A 15,206-nucleotide genomic window follows, 5' to 3' on the forward strand; every position below is an offset into this window, starting at 1 on the left:
GGGCTTATTTTTTGCGTGCCGAGATGACATTTTTAATGGTAGCATATTGGTGCAGATACGTTCTTTTGATCGCCTGTTATTGCATTTTAATGCAATGTCGCGGCGACCAAAAAAACAATTCTGGCGTTTCGAATTTTTTTCTCGCTACGCCGTTTAGCGATCAGGTTAATGTTTTTTTTTTATTGATAGATTGGGTGATTCTGAACGCGGTGATACCATATATGTGTAGATTTGATTTTTTTTATTGATTTATTTTGATTGGGGCGAAAGACGGGTGATTTAAACTTTTATATTTTTTTATTTTTTTCACATTTTTTTAACTTTTTTTTTTACTTTTGCCATGCTTCAATAGCCTCCCTGGGAGGCTAGAAGCAGGCACAGCACGATCGCCTCTGCTACATAGCAGCGATCTGATGTTCGCTGCTATGTAGTAGAATTGCAGGTGTGCTGTGAACGCCGACCACAGGGTGGCGCTCACAGCTACCGGCGATCAGTAACCAGAGAGGTCTCAAGGACCTCTATGGTTACACTGTACAAGCATCGCCGACCTCCGATCATGTGACGGGGATCGGCGATGTTTAGTTAAATGCCGCTGTCTGCGTTTGACAAAACAGCTGACATGTCCCGGCTTTGATGCGGGCTCACCGCCGGAGCTCGCATTAAAGAGGGGCTTCTGACCTCGGGCGTACTATCCCGTCCGAGGTCAGAAAGGGGTTAAAGGGATCCTCTGGAGTGATGTTATAGCAGCAGGGATGGTAGAGCTTCCCAAAGGGCTCATGGTGTATTTGGCAGAGATAGTGTGGTGCCAGAAATAATCAGATGACACAAGGTAGCAGTCTCTTTATCTATTTACTGGTGATTCACGTCCACAGTCCAGGGTACCGGTAACAGGTGTTGGAGAGGACCAGTTAGTCTGGAAACGATTATGGATCCCCCTTTCCAGGTGAGGTTGTAAGCCTTCCTTCTTGCTGTGTAAGGCGAGTCCCATGCTGCCTAAGGCTCCACACAGGTCCTCTCTTTCCCTGTCCTAAGACAGTACCCGCATGGTAGGCAACACGAACCCTTTTACAGGTGTCTCTCAGATGACTCTGGGCTCTGTACGTTGCTGTACCATCAGGTGTGGGTGTGGACAGATGACCTGGAGTCTTCTGCCCTCCAGTTCTGCATATAGTTCCACACAGCCTCGGGCTCCTGATGCCCGGTTCCTGCACTTCAGCATGGAAGGAGCTCAGTCGCAGCTCCCTTCCAGCTCCTTAATTCTCCTGTGCTTCTTCCCTCTGGTACGTTCTTCAGCTACAACGCTGTCTGCTTGTCCTCTCTGGCCTGGAGCTGCAGCGCCATGTGGCTGCAATGCCCCAGCTCTCCTGCTCTCCTCTCTCTTTTCTCCTCCAACTAACTGTCTGTCTAAAAGCCAGAATACTGTATATATCTGGGGAAGCTCCCCTGAAACCGGGTTCAGAGCTCCCCCTTATGGCCTGGAATCAGAACATGTTGCATGATGTACCACCTGTTAAAGGGATCCTCCTTGCTTCCAGGGATGGCATCACCCTCCACGAAAGGAAAGCAACACCACTTGAACAGCCGGCTTCCCGGGGTGTTACACACATAATTACAAGAGACCAAAAATGAGATCAGGTAGAGGAAGGATACTGTTCCCAATTTGTAGCAATCAGCTATATGGTAAGGTGCATAGTGCAATGTAAAAGGGGACAGGATTTAGACCAAATAAATGGACATTTCCATGTGGCAAGTAGTATTAGTGCCAGAGCACACTGTGACTAGGGTTGAGCGAAACGGGTCGAACATTTTCAAAAGTCGCCGACTTTTGGCGAAGTCGAGTTTCATGAAACCCGATCCGACCCCTGTGCGTGGTCGGCCATGCGGTACGCGACTTTCGCGCCAAAGTCGCGTTTCAATGACGCGAAAAGCGCCATTTCTCAGCCAATGAAGGTAAAAGCAAAGTGTGGGCAGCGTGATGACATAGGTCCTGGTCCCCACCATCTTAGAGAAGGGCATTGCAGTGATTGGCTTGCTGTCTGCGGCGTCACAGGGGCTATAAAGGGGAGTTCCCGCCGACCGCCATGTTACTGCTGCTGATCTGAGCTTAGGGAGAGGTTGCTGCCGCTTCGTCAGAAGCAGGGATAGCGTTAGGCAGGGTCCATTAACCACAAAACCGCTTGTGCTGTAGCGATTTCCACTGCCCAACACCACCTTCGGTGTGCAGGGACAGTGGAAGCTCCTTTTTTTTTTTTTTTTCCTCAGCGCTGTAGCTCATTGGGCTGCCCTAGAAGGCTCCCTGATAGCTGCATTGCTGTGTGTACGCCGCTGTGCAAACCAACTGCTTTTTTCAAAGCACAAATCCTCTTGTTCCTTCCTTTCTGCACAGCTATCTTGTTTGTTTGTCCACACTTTTTATTTAATTTGTGCATCAGTCCACTCCTTATTGCTGCCTGCCATACCTGGCTGAGATTACTGCAGGGAGATAGTAATTGAAGGACAGTTCCTTTTTTTTTTTTTTTTTTTTTGGGTGGGAGATTAAGATTGACATTTCTGCTAGAGTGCCATCTCTGTCTGTGTCATCTCTCACTCAGTGGGCCATAGAAAGCCTATTTATTTTTTTGCTTGATTTGGGTTCCAAAATCTACCAGAAAAAATCACAACATCAATCAGTGGGAGAAAAATATTGGCCTTTAGGGCTTGTGTGCCACTCCTTACTCCTGTGTGTGCCATCTCTCACTCAGTGGGCCATAGAAAGCCTATTAATTTTTTTGCTTGATTTGGGTTCTAAATTCTACCTGAAAAAATCAATAAATCAATCAGTGGGAGATTAATATTGGCCTTTGGGCTTGTGTGCCAGTCCTAAGCGTGCCATCTCTCTCTCTCTCAGATAGTGGGCCATAGAAAGCCTATTTTTTTATTATTTTATTGGGTTTATAAATTTTCCCTGGAAAAAAAAAAAAAGTGGGAGATTAATATTGGCCTCTGGGCTTGTGTGCCAGTCCTGAGCGTGCCATCTCTCTCACAAATAGTGGGCCATAGAAAGCCTATTTATTTTTTTGGTTGATTTGGGTTCATAATTCTACCTTAAAAAATCAATCAATCAATCAGTGGGAGATTAGTATTGGCCTTTGGGCTTGTGTGCCAGTCCTAAGCGTGCCATCTCTCTCTCTCAGATAGTGGGCCATAGAAAGCCTATTTATTATTATTTTTTTTATTGGGTTTATAAATTTTCCCTGGAAAAAAAAAAAAAGTGGGAGATTAATATTGGCCTCTGGGCTTGTGTGCCAGTCCTGAGCGTGCCATCTCTCTCACAAATAGTGGGCCATAGAAAGCCTATTTATTTTTTTGGTTGATTTGGGTTCATAATTCTACCTTAAAAAATCAATCAATCAATCAGTGGGAGAAAAATATTGGCCTCAGGGCTTGTGTGCCACTCCTTACTCCTGTGTGTGCCATCTCTCACTCAGTGGGCCATAGAAAGCCTATTAATTTTTTTGCTTGATTTGGGTTCTAAATTCTACCTGAAAAAATCATTAAATCAATCAGTGGGAGATTAATATTGGGCTTTGGGCTTGTGTGCCAGTCCTAAGCGTGCCATCTCTCTCTCTCAGATAGTGGGCCATAGAAAGCCTATTTATTATTATTTTTTTTATTGGGTTTATAAATTTTCCCTGGAAAAAAAAAAAATGGGAGATTAATATTGGCCTCTGGGCTTGTGTGCCACTCCTGACTCCTGTGTGCGTCCTCTCTCACTCAGTGGGCCCTACAAAGCCTTTTTTTTTTTTTTTTTCCTAAATTCTCCCTGAAACAATCATTTCATTTTATTTGTTTTATAAATTCTTCTGTAAAAAATAATTTTTTTTTAATTTTTTTTTTTTTCTGAAGTCTCCCTTTTAAAAAAAACAAACACAAATCAGTGGGAGATAAATATTTACATTTGCGCTTCAGTGACAGTCCTGCGTGTGTGCCATCTCATTTGTTGCCAACAACAACAGAGTGTGTAACATTGTGGCTGATTTTCGTTGTGGTCTCACCCACCTGTAAAGGGGTAGCTAAATCATACTGAAGTTATAGCTCACCGTGTAAGTTGTGTGACAGCAACAAATACCGTTCGTTTGTTAACGTTTTTAAAACAATGAGGAAGTCTGGTGGAAGAGGTCGTGGCCGGGGGCGTTCATTGTCAGCTGGTAATGAGGGTAGTGGTAGTGGTGGAGCATCAGCTGGTCGTGGGAAAAAAAATATTGCACTTAAGTCTGAAGCTGTGGAGCCAGGTTCGTCGTCTGGCTACACAAGGCCTCGAACGCTCCCTTTTCTGGGAGTAGGAAAACCGCTTTTAAAGCCGGAGCAGCAAGAGCAAGTTTTGGCATATCTTGCTGACTCAGCCTCTAGCTCTTTTGCCTCCTCTCGTGAAACTGGTAAATGTCAAAGCAGCGCGTCGTTAGTGGATGTTCACGGTCAGGGACAAGTCGCTTCCTTGTCCTCTTCAGCAAAAACAACAACAGAGAAGAATGCAGCAGGCGACACAACGGGTTACTCCATGGAGCTCTTTACACATACCGTCCCTGGCTTAGAAAGTGAAGCAGTTAACAGTCCATGCCCATTACAAGTTGAATCTGACATGGAGTGCACTGATGCACAGCCACAGCCAGACTACTATCCTGGTCCTTTGACTCAGACCACAACATTGCCATCGCAGGGTGCTGATCAAGAATCAGACCCTGATGAGACTATGTTGCCCCATCACGAACGCTATACCACCGACCGCCACGGTGACACAGACAAAGTTGCACACGAGCTACAAGAAGAGGTAATAGATGACCCAGTTCTTGACCCCGATTGGCAGCCATTGGGGGAACAGGGTGCAGGCGGCAGCAGTTCTGAAGCGGAGGAGGAGGGGCCGCAGCAGGCATCAACATCGCAACAGGTTCCATCTGCCGGGCCCGTATCTTGCCCAAAACGTGTGGCAAAGCTAAAACCTGTTGGAGGACAGCGTGGCCATCCGGTTAAAGCTCAGTCTGCAATGCCTGAAAAGGTATCCGATGCTAGAAAGAGTGCAGTCTGGCATTTTTTTAAACAACATCCAATTGATCAGCGCAAAGTCATCTGTCAAAAATGTTCAACTACCTTAAGCAGAGGACAGAATCTGAAAAGTCTCAATACAAGTTGCATGCATAGACATTTAACCACCATGCATTTGCAAGCCTGGACTAACTACCAAACGTCCCTTAAGGTTGTAGCACCCTCGGCCAATGAAGCTAGTCAGCAACGCAACATCCCTTCCGGCAGTGTAGGGCCACCATTTTCCGCACCACCTGCAGTATCTGTGCAGGTTTCTTTGCCAGGCCAAAGCCTTCAGGGTCAGGGAATCACCAGTTTCGTAGTAGGAAACACTGCATCTAGGGCACCGGTGGCAACAATACCATCTCCCACCGTCTCTCAGTCTGCCATGTCCACCGTCACCCCCGCTAGTTCCACGATCTGCAGCTCTCCAGTCCAGCTCACCCTACATGAGACTATGGTTAGAAAAAGGAAGTACTTAGCCTCGCATCCGCGTACACAGGGTTTGAACGCACACATAGCTAGACTAATCTCGTTAGAGATGATGCCCTACCGGTTAGTTGAAAGCGAAGCTTTCAAAGCCCTGATGGACTACGCTGTACCACGCTACGAGCTACCCAGTCGACACTTTTTTTCCAGAAAAGCCATCCCAGCCCTCCACCAGCATGTTAAAGAGCGCATCGTCCATGCACTCAGGCAATCTGTGAGCACAAAGGTGCACCTGACAACAGATGCATGGACCAGTAGGCATGGCCAGGGACGTTACGTGTCCATCACGGCACACTGGTTAAATGTGGTGGATGCAGGGTCCACAGGGGACAGCAAGTTTGGGACAGTTCTGCCTAGCCCACGGTCTAGGAAACAATTGGCTGTAGCCGTTCGCACCCCCTCCTCCTCCTCTTCGTCCTCCTGCAGAAGCGAGAGCTCGTCCACAGACCGCAGTCGCACAACCACTCCATCCGCAGCTGCCACTGTTGCACACCAGGTCTCCCATTATGGGGCAGCTACTGGCAAACGTCAGCAGGCTGTATTGGCTATGAAGTGTTTGGGCGACAACAGACACACCGCGCACGTTCTGTCCGAGTTCTTGCAGAAAGAAACGCAGTCGTGGCTGGGCACTGTAGATCTTGAGGCAGGCAAGGTAGTGAGTGATAACGGAAGGAATTTCATGGCTGCCATCTCCCTTTCCCAACTGAAACACATTCCTTGCCTGGCTCACACCTTAAACCTGGTGGTGCAGTGCTTCCTGAAAAGTTATCCGGGGTTATCCGACCTGCTCCTCAAAGTGCGTGGACTTTGCTCACATATCCGCCGTTCGCCCGTACACTCCAGCCGTATGCAGACCTATCAGCGTTCTTTGAACCTTCCCCAGCATCGCCTAATCATAGACGTTGCAACAAGGTGGAACTCAACACTGCACATGCTTCAGAGACTGTGTGAACAGAGGCGGGCTGTTATGTTTTTGTGGGAGGATACACATACACGGGCAGGCAGTAGGATGGCAGACATGGAGTTGTCAGGTGTGCAGTGGTCGAAGATTCAAGACATGTGTCAAGTCCTTCAGTGTTTTGAGGAATGCACACGGCTGGTTAGTGCAGACAACGCCATAATAAGCATGAGCATCCCCCTAATGCATCTGCTGATGCAAAGTTTGACGCACATAAAGGATCAGGCGTCTGCAGCTGAGGAAGAGGAAAGCCTTGATGACAGTCAGCCATTGTCTGGCCAGGGCAGTGTACAGGACGAGGTAGCGGGCGAAGAGGAGGACGAGGAGGATGATGGGGATGATTATATTTTTAATGAGGAAGCTTTTCCGGGGCCACTGGAAATTGGTGGCGCGGCAAGGCCGGGTTCTGGTTTTTGGAGGGACACAAGTGACGTGGATTTGCCTGAAACTGCCCCTCAACCAAGCACAACCGCAGATTTGAGAACTGGAACTTTGGCCCACATGGCGGATTATGCCTTACGTATCCTCAAAAGGGACACACGCATAACTAAAATGATGAATGATGACGATTACTGGTTGGCCTGCCTCCTTGATCCTCGCTATAAAGGCAAATTGCAAAATATAATGCCACATGAGAACTTGGAACTAATATTAGCAACCAAACAATCAACTCTTGTTGACCGTTTGCTTCTGGCATTCCCTGCACACAGCGCCCGTGATCGTTCTCACACGAGCTGCAGGGGCCAGCAGACCAGAGGAGTTAGAGGGGCAGAAATCAGAAGTGGCGTTGGCCAGAGGGGTTTTCTGACCAGGTTGTGGAGTGATTTTGCTATGACCGCAGACAGGACAGGTACTGCAGCATCAATTCAAAGTGACAGGAGACAACATTTGTCCAGTATGGTTACAAACTATTTTTCATCCCTTATCGATGTTCTCCCTCAACCGTCATTCCCATTTGATTACTGGGCATCAAAATTAGACACCTGGCCAGAATTGGCAGAATATGCATTGCAGGAGCTTGCTTGCCCGGCAGCTAGTGTCCTATCAGAAAGAGTATTCAGTGCTGCAGGTTCAATACTAACAGAAAAAAGGACTCGTATGGCTACCCAAAATGTAGATGATCTAACCTTCATTAAAATGAACCACAACTGGATTTCGAAATCTTTTGCCCCACCTTGCCCGGCTGACACCTAGCTTTCCTATGAAAAGGTCTTGCCTGTGGACTATTCTGAATGCCTTTTCCAATCTCGTAATTTTCAGCACCTGATTGTCCAGCATACGACATGTTTACACCTCACTAAATGGCCAAACTCCCCACACGGGGCCGTGGTATCGACACTTGGCGACAGCACCCGTGAGAGTGCAGTTTGTCTGAAGAGGTGGGTGAGCCCGCTTTTGGTCGACGGCACTGCCACTGGGTCCCTCCTAGTACAATAAAGTGTCTCTGGCGGTGGTGGTGCGCACCCAACGTCAGACACACCGTTGTAATATGAGGGGCCCTGGGCCTGTACCGCCGGCCACAAGACAGTTTCCCCCCACCCCAGCTCAAACAGTGCTCTACCACTTGCAAAATTATCTCACAGCTCCACCAATGTTTAGTCTATGCGCTGACATCCTTCAATGCCTGCCACTGACAATACCATTGTATTGACATTTTTGTTATGTTAGGCCTTCGATGCCTGTCTGTGGTCACTCCTTCCACTAGGCCTCCACTGACCACACCACTGCTGCCTGTGTACCCCTGGAACCAATTTAAAATTGCCTACAGCCATGTGTTATTATTTTAGGCCTTCGATGCCTGTCTGCGGTGACTCCTTCCACTAGGCCTCCACTGACCACACCACTGCTGCCCGTGTACCCCTGGAACCAATTTAAAATTGCCTACAGCCATGTGTTATTATTTTAGGCCTTCGATGCCTGTCTGCGGTGACTCCTTCCACTAGGCCTCCACTGACCACACCACTGCTGCCCGTGTACCCCTGGAACCAATTTAAAATTGCCTACAGCCAGCCCAATTTTTTTATTTTAGGCCTTCGATGCCTGTCTGCGGTCCATTCTTTCAACTACTACTACACTGACCAGGGCACTGCTGCCCGTGTACCCCTGGAACCAACATCAGAAAATATAAAAATAAGTATTTTGCTTACAAAAAAGAAAATACTGGAGAGATATCAAATGCAGACATTTTAACATTAAAAACAAACACACAACTAAAATCTGGTACAGTACTAAAAATGGCCACCAGCTACAATTACTTTCTCCTACAAGTAGTTAATTGAAAGGTTTTTTCAATTGAAAACACACATATGGCATCCACCGAGTGTTGTCCTGTCGCGTCTTCTTTATATTATTGCCGAGAAGATGCAAAACAATGAAAATAATAAAATCATTAATTACCAAAATAATAGAGAAAGTCAACACCACATTGCAAATAAACATTCATTCCAAATAAAGAAGCAGGGCGCGTCCGAGGGTGAGTATATACCTAATAAGAATATAATCACCCTCGGACGCGCAATGCTTATTTCCAACAGCCTTCCTTCCTAAGAATCAGCCCTTCCGTGGTGTAGAGAGACGTTGTGTTACACTCCAAGGTGTTCCCCAGGTTGCCTTTCCTGAGCTTCGATCTTCCGGCTCTCGTTTAGTAGTTCTTGGAAACTACACTGCATTAGGCCTTCAAATTGGGTATGGGGTGTAGAGAGAGGGTGTGTTCCACTCCAAGGTGTTCCCCAGGTTGCCTTTCCTGAGCTTCGATCTTCCGGCTCTCGTTTAGTAGTTGTTGGAAACTACGCTGCATTAGGCCTTCAAATTGGGTATGGGGTGTAGAGAGATGGTGTGTTCCACTCCAAGGTGTTCCCCAGGTTGCCTTTCCTGAGCTTCGATCTTCCGGCTCTCGTTTAGTAGTTGTTGGAAACTACGCTGCATTAGGCCTTCAAATTGGGTATGGGGTGTAGAGAGATGGTGTGTTCCACTCCAAGGTGTTCCCCAGGTTGCCTTTCCTGAGCTTCGATCCTCCGGCTCTCGTTTAGTAGTTCTTGGAAACTACACTGCATTAGGCCTTCAAATTGGGTATGGGGTGTAGAGAGAGGGTGTGTTACACTCCAAGGTGTTCCCCAGGTTGCCTTTCCTGAGCTTCGATCTTCCGGCTCTCGTTTAGTAGTTCTTGGAAACTACACTGCATTAGGCCTTCAAATTGGGTATGGGGTGTAGAGAGAGGGTGTGTTACACTCCAAGGTGTTCCCCAGGTTGCCTTTCCTGAGCTTCGATATTCCGGCTCTCGTTTAGTAGTTGTTGGAAACTACACTGCATTAGGCCTACAAATTTGGTATGGGGGAAACATTGGCGCATCTGCGGTCCCTCCTTCCTCTAGGCCTCCACTGACCTGTCTACTGCTGCCCGTGTTCCCCTGGAACCAATTTTAAATTGCCTACAGGCAGCCCAATTTATTATGTTAGGGCTTTGAAGCCTGTCTGCGGTCCCTCCTTCCACTAGGCCTCCACTGACCTGTCTACTGCTGCCCGTGTACCCCTTGAACCAACATCATAAAATAAAAAAATAAAAATTTTGCTTATAAAAAAGAAAATACTGGTGAGATATCAAATGCAGACATTTTAACATTAAAAACAAACACACAACTAAAATCTGGTACAGTACTAAAAATGGCCACCAGCTACAATTACTTTCTCCTGCAAGTAGTTAACTGAAAGGTTTTTTCAATTGAAAACACACATATGGCATCCACCGAGTGTTGTCCTGTCGCGTCTTCTTTATATTATTGCCGAGAAGATGCAAAACAATGAAAATAATAAAATCATTAATTACCAAAATAATAGAGAAAGTCAACACCACATTGCAAATAAACATTCATTCCAAATAAAGAAGCAGGGCGCGTCCGAGGGTGAGTATATACCTAATAAGAATATAATCACCCTCGGACGCGCAATGCTTATTTCCAACAGCCTTCCTTCCTAAGAATCAGCCCTTCCGTGGTGTAGAGAGACGTTGTGTTACACTCCAAGGTGTTCCCCAGGTTGCCTTTCCTGAGCTTCGATCTTCCGGCTCTCGTTTAGTAGTTCTTGGAAACTACACTGCATTAGGCCTTCAAATTGGGTATGGGGTGTAGAGAGAGGGTGTGTTCCACTCCAAGGTGTTCCCCAGGTTGCCTTTCCTGAGCTTCGATCTTCCGGCTCTCGTTTAGTAGTTGTTGGAAACTACGCTGCATTAGGCCTTCAAATTGGGTATGGGGTGTAGAGAGAGGGTGTGTTACACTCCAAGGTGTTCCCCAGGTTGCCTTTCCTGAGCTTCGATCTTCCGGCTCTCGTTTAGTAGTTCTTGGAAACTACACTGCATTAGGCCTACAAATTGGGTATGGGGTGGAGAGAGATGGTGTGTTACACTCCAAGGTGTTCCCCAGGTTTCCTTGCCATTGCTTCGGTCTTCCGACTCTCGTTTAGTAGTTGTAGAAAAGTACACTGCATTAGGCCTACAAAATGGGTATGGGGTGGAGAGAGATGGTGTGTTACACTCCAAGGTGTTCCCCAGGTTGCCTTTCCTGAGCTTCTATCTTCAGGCTCTCATTAAATTGTGGTTAAATGGAACAACTGCATTTGGCGTACTAGTTGGTTTGGGGCCTACTATCGGTGTCTGCCACTCCTTGCTGTTCTCCTGGTTTCCTGTCCTGAAATTCCATTTTCAGGCTCTCGTTAAGTAGTTGTTAATGTTAGACTGCATTTGGCCTACTAGTTGGGTTGGGGCCTACTATCGGTGTCTGCCACTCCTTGCTGTTCTCCTCCACTGAACAAAGCTGTGCCGTCTGTTTACTACGGTTGCCAATTTTGAACTGCATTTCGACTACTTACTGATTTGGCCCTACTCTCTGTGTCAGCCTCTCATTCCAGTTGTCCTCCACTGCAATGCCCCCTGGTTATTCCTGTGTTACCAATTTTGAACTGCATTTAGCCCACTTTATTCTTTGGGCCTATATCTGTGTTTCCACTTCATCGTGCCCATTGCCCAGCCAGTGATAGATGAGTCTGCTGGTACATTGACCCATAACGCAACATTCCCCGTGCATGCTACACAACAACATTGTGACCCTGCTGAAAGTCAGGTTGCTCTTCCCGCATACCATACCACCTTACACGGGGACAAAGAGGAAGGTGCAGATGAAAGTGCAGGTTCCTTCATCAGGTGGGGGGAGGAATACTAGTTGGCGACGTCACTGGCACAGGGCCTCTCATAGTACGCAAAAGTGTTGCTGCCGGTGGGAGGCGCCCCCGCCGTGCAAACACACCGCTGTACTTTGAGGGGCCCTGTGCCAGTGCCAATGCCAACAAGTGGGCCCCCCCTGCTTGCTCAGGATCACAGCACTTGCAAAGTTGAAATACTTACCTCTCCCTGCTCCACTGCCGTGACGTGGTCCAGATTTCCTGGGCCCACTAATTACTTGAACCAGCCCTACCCCACACAACTTTAGCCAAATGACCCCCAATTTCAAATGCCTTCCAATTATTATAAGGTAAATTACGCTTGACAAGCTTCATTAAGAAGAATGGATGGTTTTTACATTAAAATGGGCACTCTAGGTGTTTTCCTGGCCCCCACTCACTGCCGACTATGCTGCCCCATTGACTTGCATTGGGTTTCGGGTTTCGGTCGATCCCGACTTTACGTCATAATCGGCCGATTTCACTCGACCCGACTTTTCAGATAGTCGGGTTTCGCAAAACCCGGCTCGACTCTAAAAAGGTCAAGGTCGCTCAACTCTAACTGTGACCATAGAGACCCAAATCCTTGTGTTTACTCATGTTGTACTGTACAAGACCTGCACTTCACTGCCCCAACTCGTGTTTTGCGTTCGCTTCGTCAGGGTTCGGTGCTTCCTCCATCCCAGCTGTACTCAATTTCCCATAACGGCGCATATGTCTGATACTGCGCCCGAGTGTAACATCACTACTGGCAGCGGCCATGACGATGCGGGTCAAAGCGACCATCGCGATGACATTGCTGACCCGCACACGTCACCACAATGTGCCATCAGTAATGCATCGGAACATCGCAAACCAGAGACATGTGCACAAGGAAGATGCCATAGTGTGAGTAATTCATGCCCTCCCTTCACCGAGAATACGCTTTAACCCCTACTAGCCCAGATCCTATAACCAATGTATCTGTGAATAATGAACTATTAAATATACGTGGATACTATGGATGCAAATCTTGTGCATATTAACCCTAGGATGAATAAACCACTATACCGTATATCCATATGTATATCATATATTAATTAAATACAAAAAACACTATATTGCTCTATAATAAAACATTTGTTAAATATAGTAAAATAATTAAGAAAAATAGTGATGACCATATATACTCATGTATAAACTGAGTTTTTCAGCACATTTTTTGTGCTTAAGACATCCCCGTCGGCTTATACACGAGTCACGATACAGAAAGCCGGTGGTGCCAGGAGCCAGTGCACACATTATACTCACCTACCTGCGTGCCCTTGATGCTGGCACTGCATCTCGTTCGTTGCTGTGCTCAGCAGTCATGTGATAGCACTCATTAAGGTGATGAATATGGATTCATCTCCAATCACATAGGGGTGGAGTGCATATTCATTACTTTAATGTGCAGTACCATGTGACCACTGAGCACAGGAAGAGCTGCAGGCAGACGCTGGCAGCTGGAATGAGATGCAGTGCCAGCACCTAGGGCACGCAGGTAGGTATGATGTTTCATTGTGTTTTTTCAATAGGAAACATGCACACAGGGATAGGGGATAAGGAGGCATGCATACAGGGACGGAACGGGGGAGGCATTCATACTACACAGGGAAGGGGGAGGCATGCATACAGTGACAGGGACAGGAGAGGCATGCAGACAGGGGCAGGGACGGGGAGTAGTTTATACTAGGACAGGGACAGGGGAGGCTTGCAGACAGGGGCAGGGATGAGGAGACATTCATATCAGGACAGGGAAGGGGGAGGCATGCTTAGCAGGACAGGAATGAGGGAACAATGCTTACCAGGACAGGGATGAGGGGACAATGCATACCCAGCTTATACTCGAGTCAATAAGCTTACCTACTTTTCCGTGGAAAAAATTGGGTGCCTCAGCTTATACTCGGGTCGGCTTATACTCGAGCATATACGGTAATTAGAATAACACCTAGTTAATCCTCTACCTGATCTCCTTTTTTGGTCTATTGTAATTATGTTCATGTTTTGCAAAATGTTTATATATAATTAGATTAAAATATGGTTGACTTGAATAAATTTATACCTTTTAAATACCAATTTGGACAGTGCTGCTCCAACTTCTTTTCTTATACATTACCTTATATAAAATTAACAATATATGGCGCTTTTGCTCCTCATTGATTTTCCCTGTCTGCTACAGATATAACTTATCGCAACACTGATATTTTTGCATTATCTACTATAGTGTGTAACGTCTGATTGGCAGTGTCTGCACATAGCAGGTATATCAGCATTTAGCAATGTGCATCTGTGTTATTTATTAAAGCAACCGCTAGAATATTAACTGAGTTAGGCTGCTTTCACACATCAGGTTTCTTGTTTCAGGCGAATTCCGGTTCTTCCGCCAAAAAACGGAATTGAAAACCGGAGAAACCGGATCCGGCTTTTCCCCTGTTGAATATTATTGGTGCCGGATGGCCCAGCGTTCCTTCTGGTGTGATGCCGGATCCGGCGTCGAGTCGATTCCGGCGTCTGGAAAAAACGTCTACTGTAACGTTTTATGTCTCTGGCTAAAAAGCCCGAAAGGCCTGATCCGGCCTTTCCGTTTTTTTGCAACAATGTATGTCTATGGACGCCGGAAAGCGCCGGATCCGGAAAAAGTCGGATCCGGCGGCCGTATCTGGCTTTTTACACTGAGCATGCTCAAAAACCTATGGTCAGCCCCCTGGACTATATATAAAGCAGGGCCATGAGGCCTTCATCCATTTCCAGCCAAAAAGCCGAAGAGCCAACACCCTGCCACACCCTGCCAAGACGGAAGGAGCCAGAAACCTGCCAGAGAGCCTGCCAGAGAGCCTGAATCCTGCCACAGAGCTGAGAGCCTGCCAGAGAGCCTGAATCCTGCCAGAGAGCCGAGAGCCTGCCACACAGCCTGAATCCTGCCAGAGAGCCGAGAGCCTGCCACAGAGCCGAGAGCCTGCCAGAGAGCCGAGAGCCTGCCACAGAGCCGAGAGCCTGCCAGAGAGCCGAGAGCCTGCCAGAGAGCCGAGAGCCTGCCACAGAGCCGAGAACCTGCCAGAGAGCCGAGAGCCTGCCAGAGAGCCGAGAGCCTGCCACAGAGCCGAGAACCTGCCAGAGAGCCGAAAGCCTGCCACAGAGCCGAGAGCCTGCCAGAGAGCCGAGAGCCTGCCACATAGCCGAGAGCCTGCCAGAGAGCCGAGAGCCTGCCACAGAGCCGAGAGCCTGCCAGAGAGCCGAGAGCCTGCCACAGAGCCGAGAGCCTGCCAGAGAGCCGAGAGCCTGCCAGAGAGCCGAGAGCCTGCCAGAGAGCCTGAATCCTGCCAGAGAGCCGAGAGCCTGCCAGAGAGCCGAGAGCCTGCCACAGAGACAAGAGCCTGCCACAGAGCCGAGAGCCTGCCAGAGAGCCTGCCAGAGAGCCGAGAGCCTGCCACAGAGCTGAGAGTCTGCCACAGAGCCAAGAGCCTGCCACAGAG

The 15,206-nt window shown here is 47.7% G+C and overlaps 1 protein-coding gene across 1 annotated transcript in view; it reads right to left on the reverse strand.

Annotated features, from left to right (window-relative positions):
- TRPM2 (transient receptor potential cation channel subfamily M member 2) overlaps window positions 1-15,206 on the reverse strand; it is a 1,329,765-nt gene that overhangs the window by 98,330 nt on the left and 1,216,229 nt on the right. The window lies entirely within an intron of this gene.

This window comes from Ranitomeya imitator, chromosome 7, assembly GCF_032444005.1.
Source record: "Ranitomeya imitator isolate aRanImi1 chromosome 7, aRanImi1.pri, whole genome shotgun sequence".
NCBI lineage: Eukaryota > Metazoa > Chordata > Amphibia > Anura > Dendrobatidae > Ranitomeya > Ranitomeya imitator.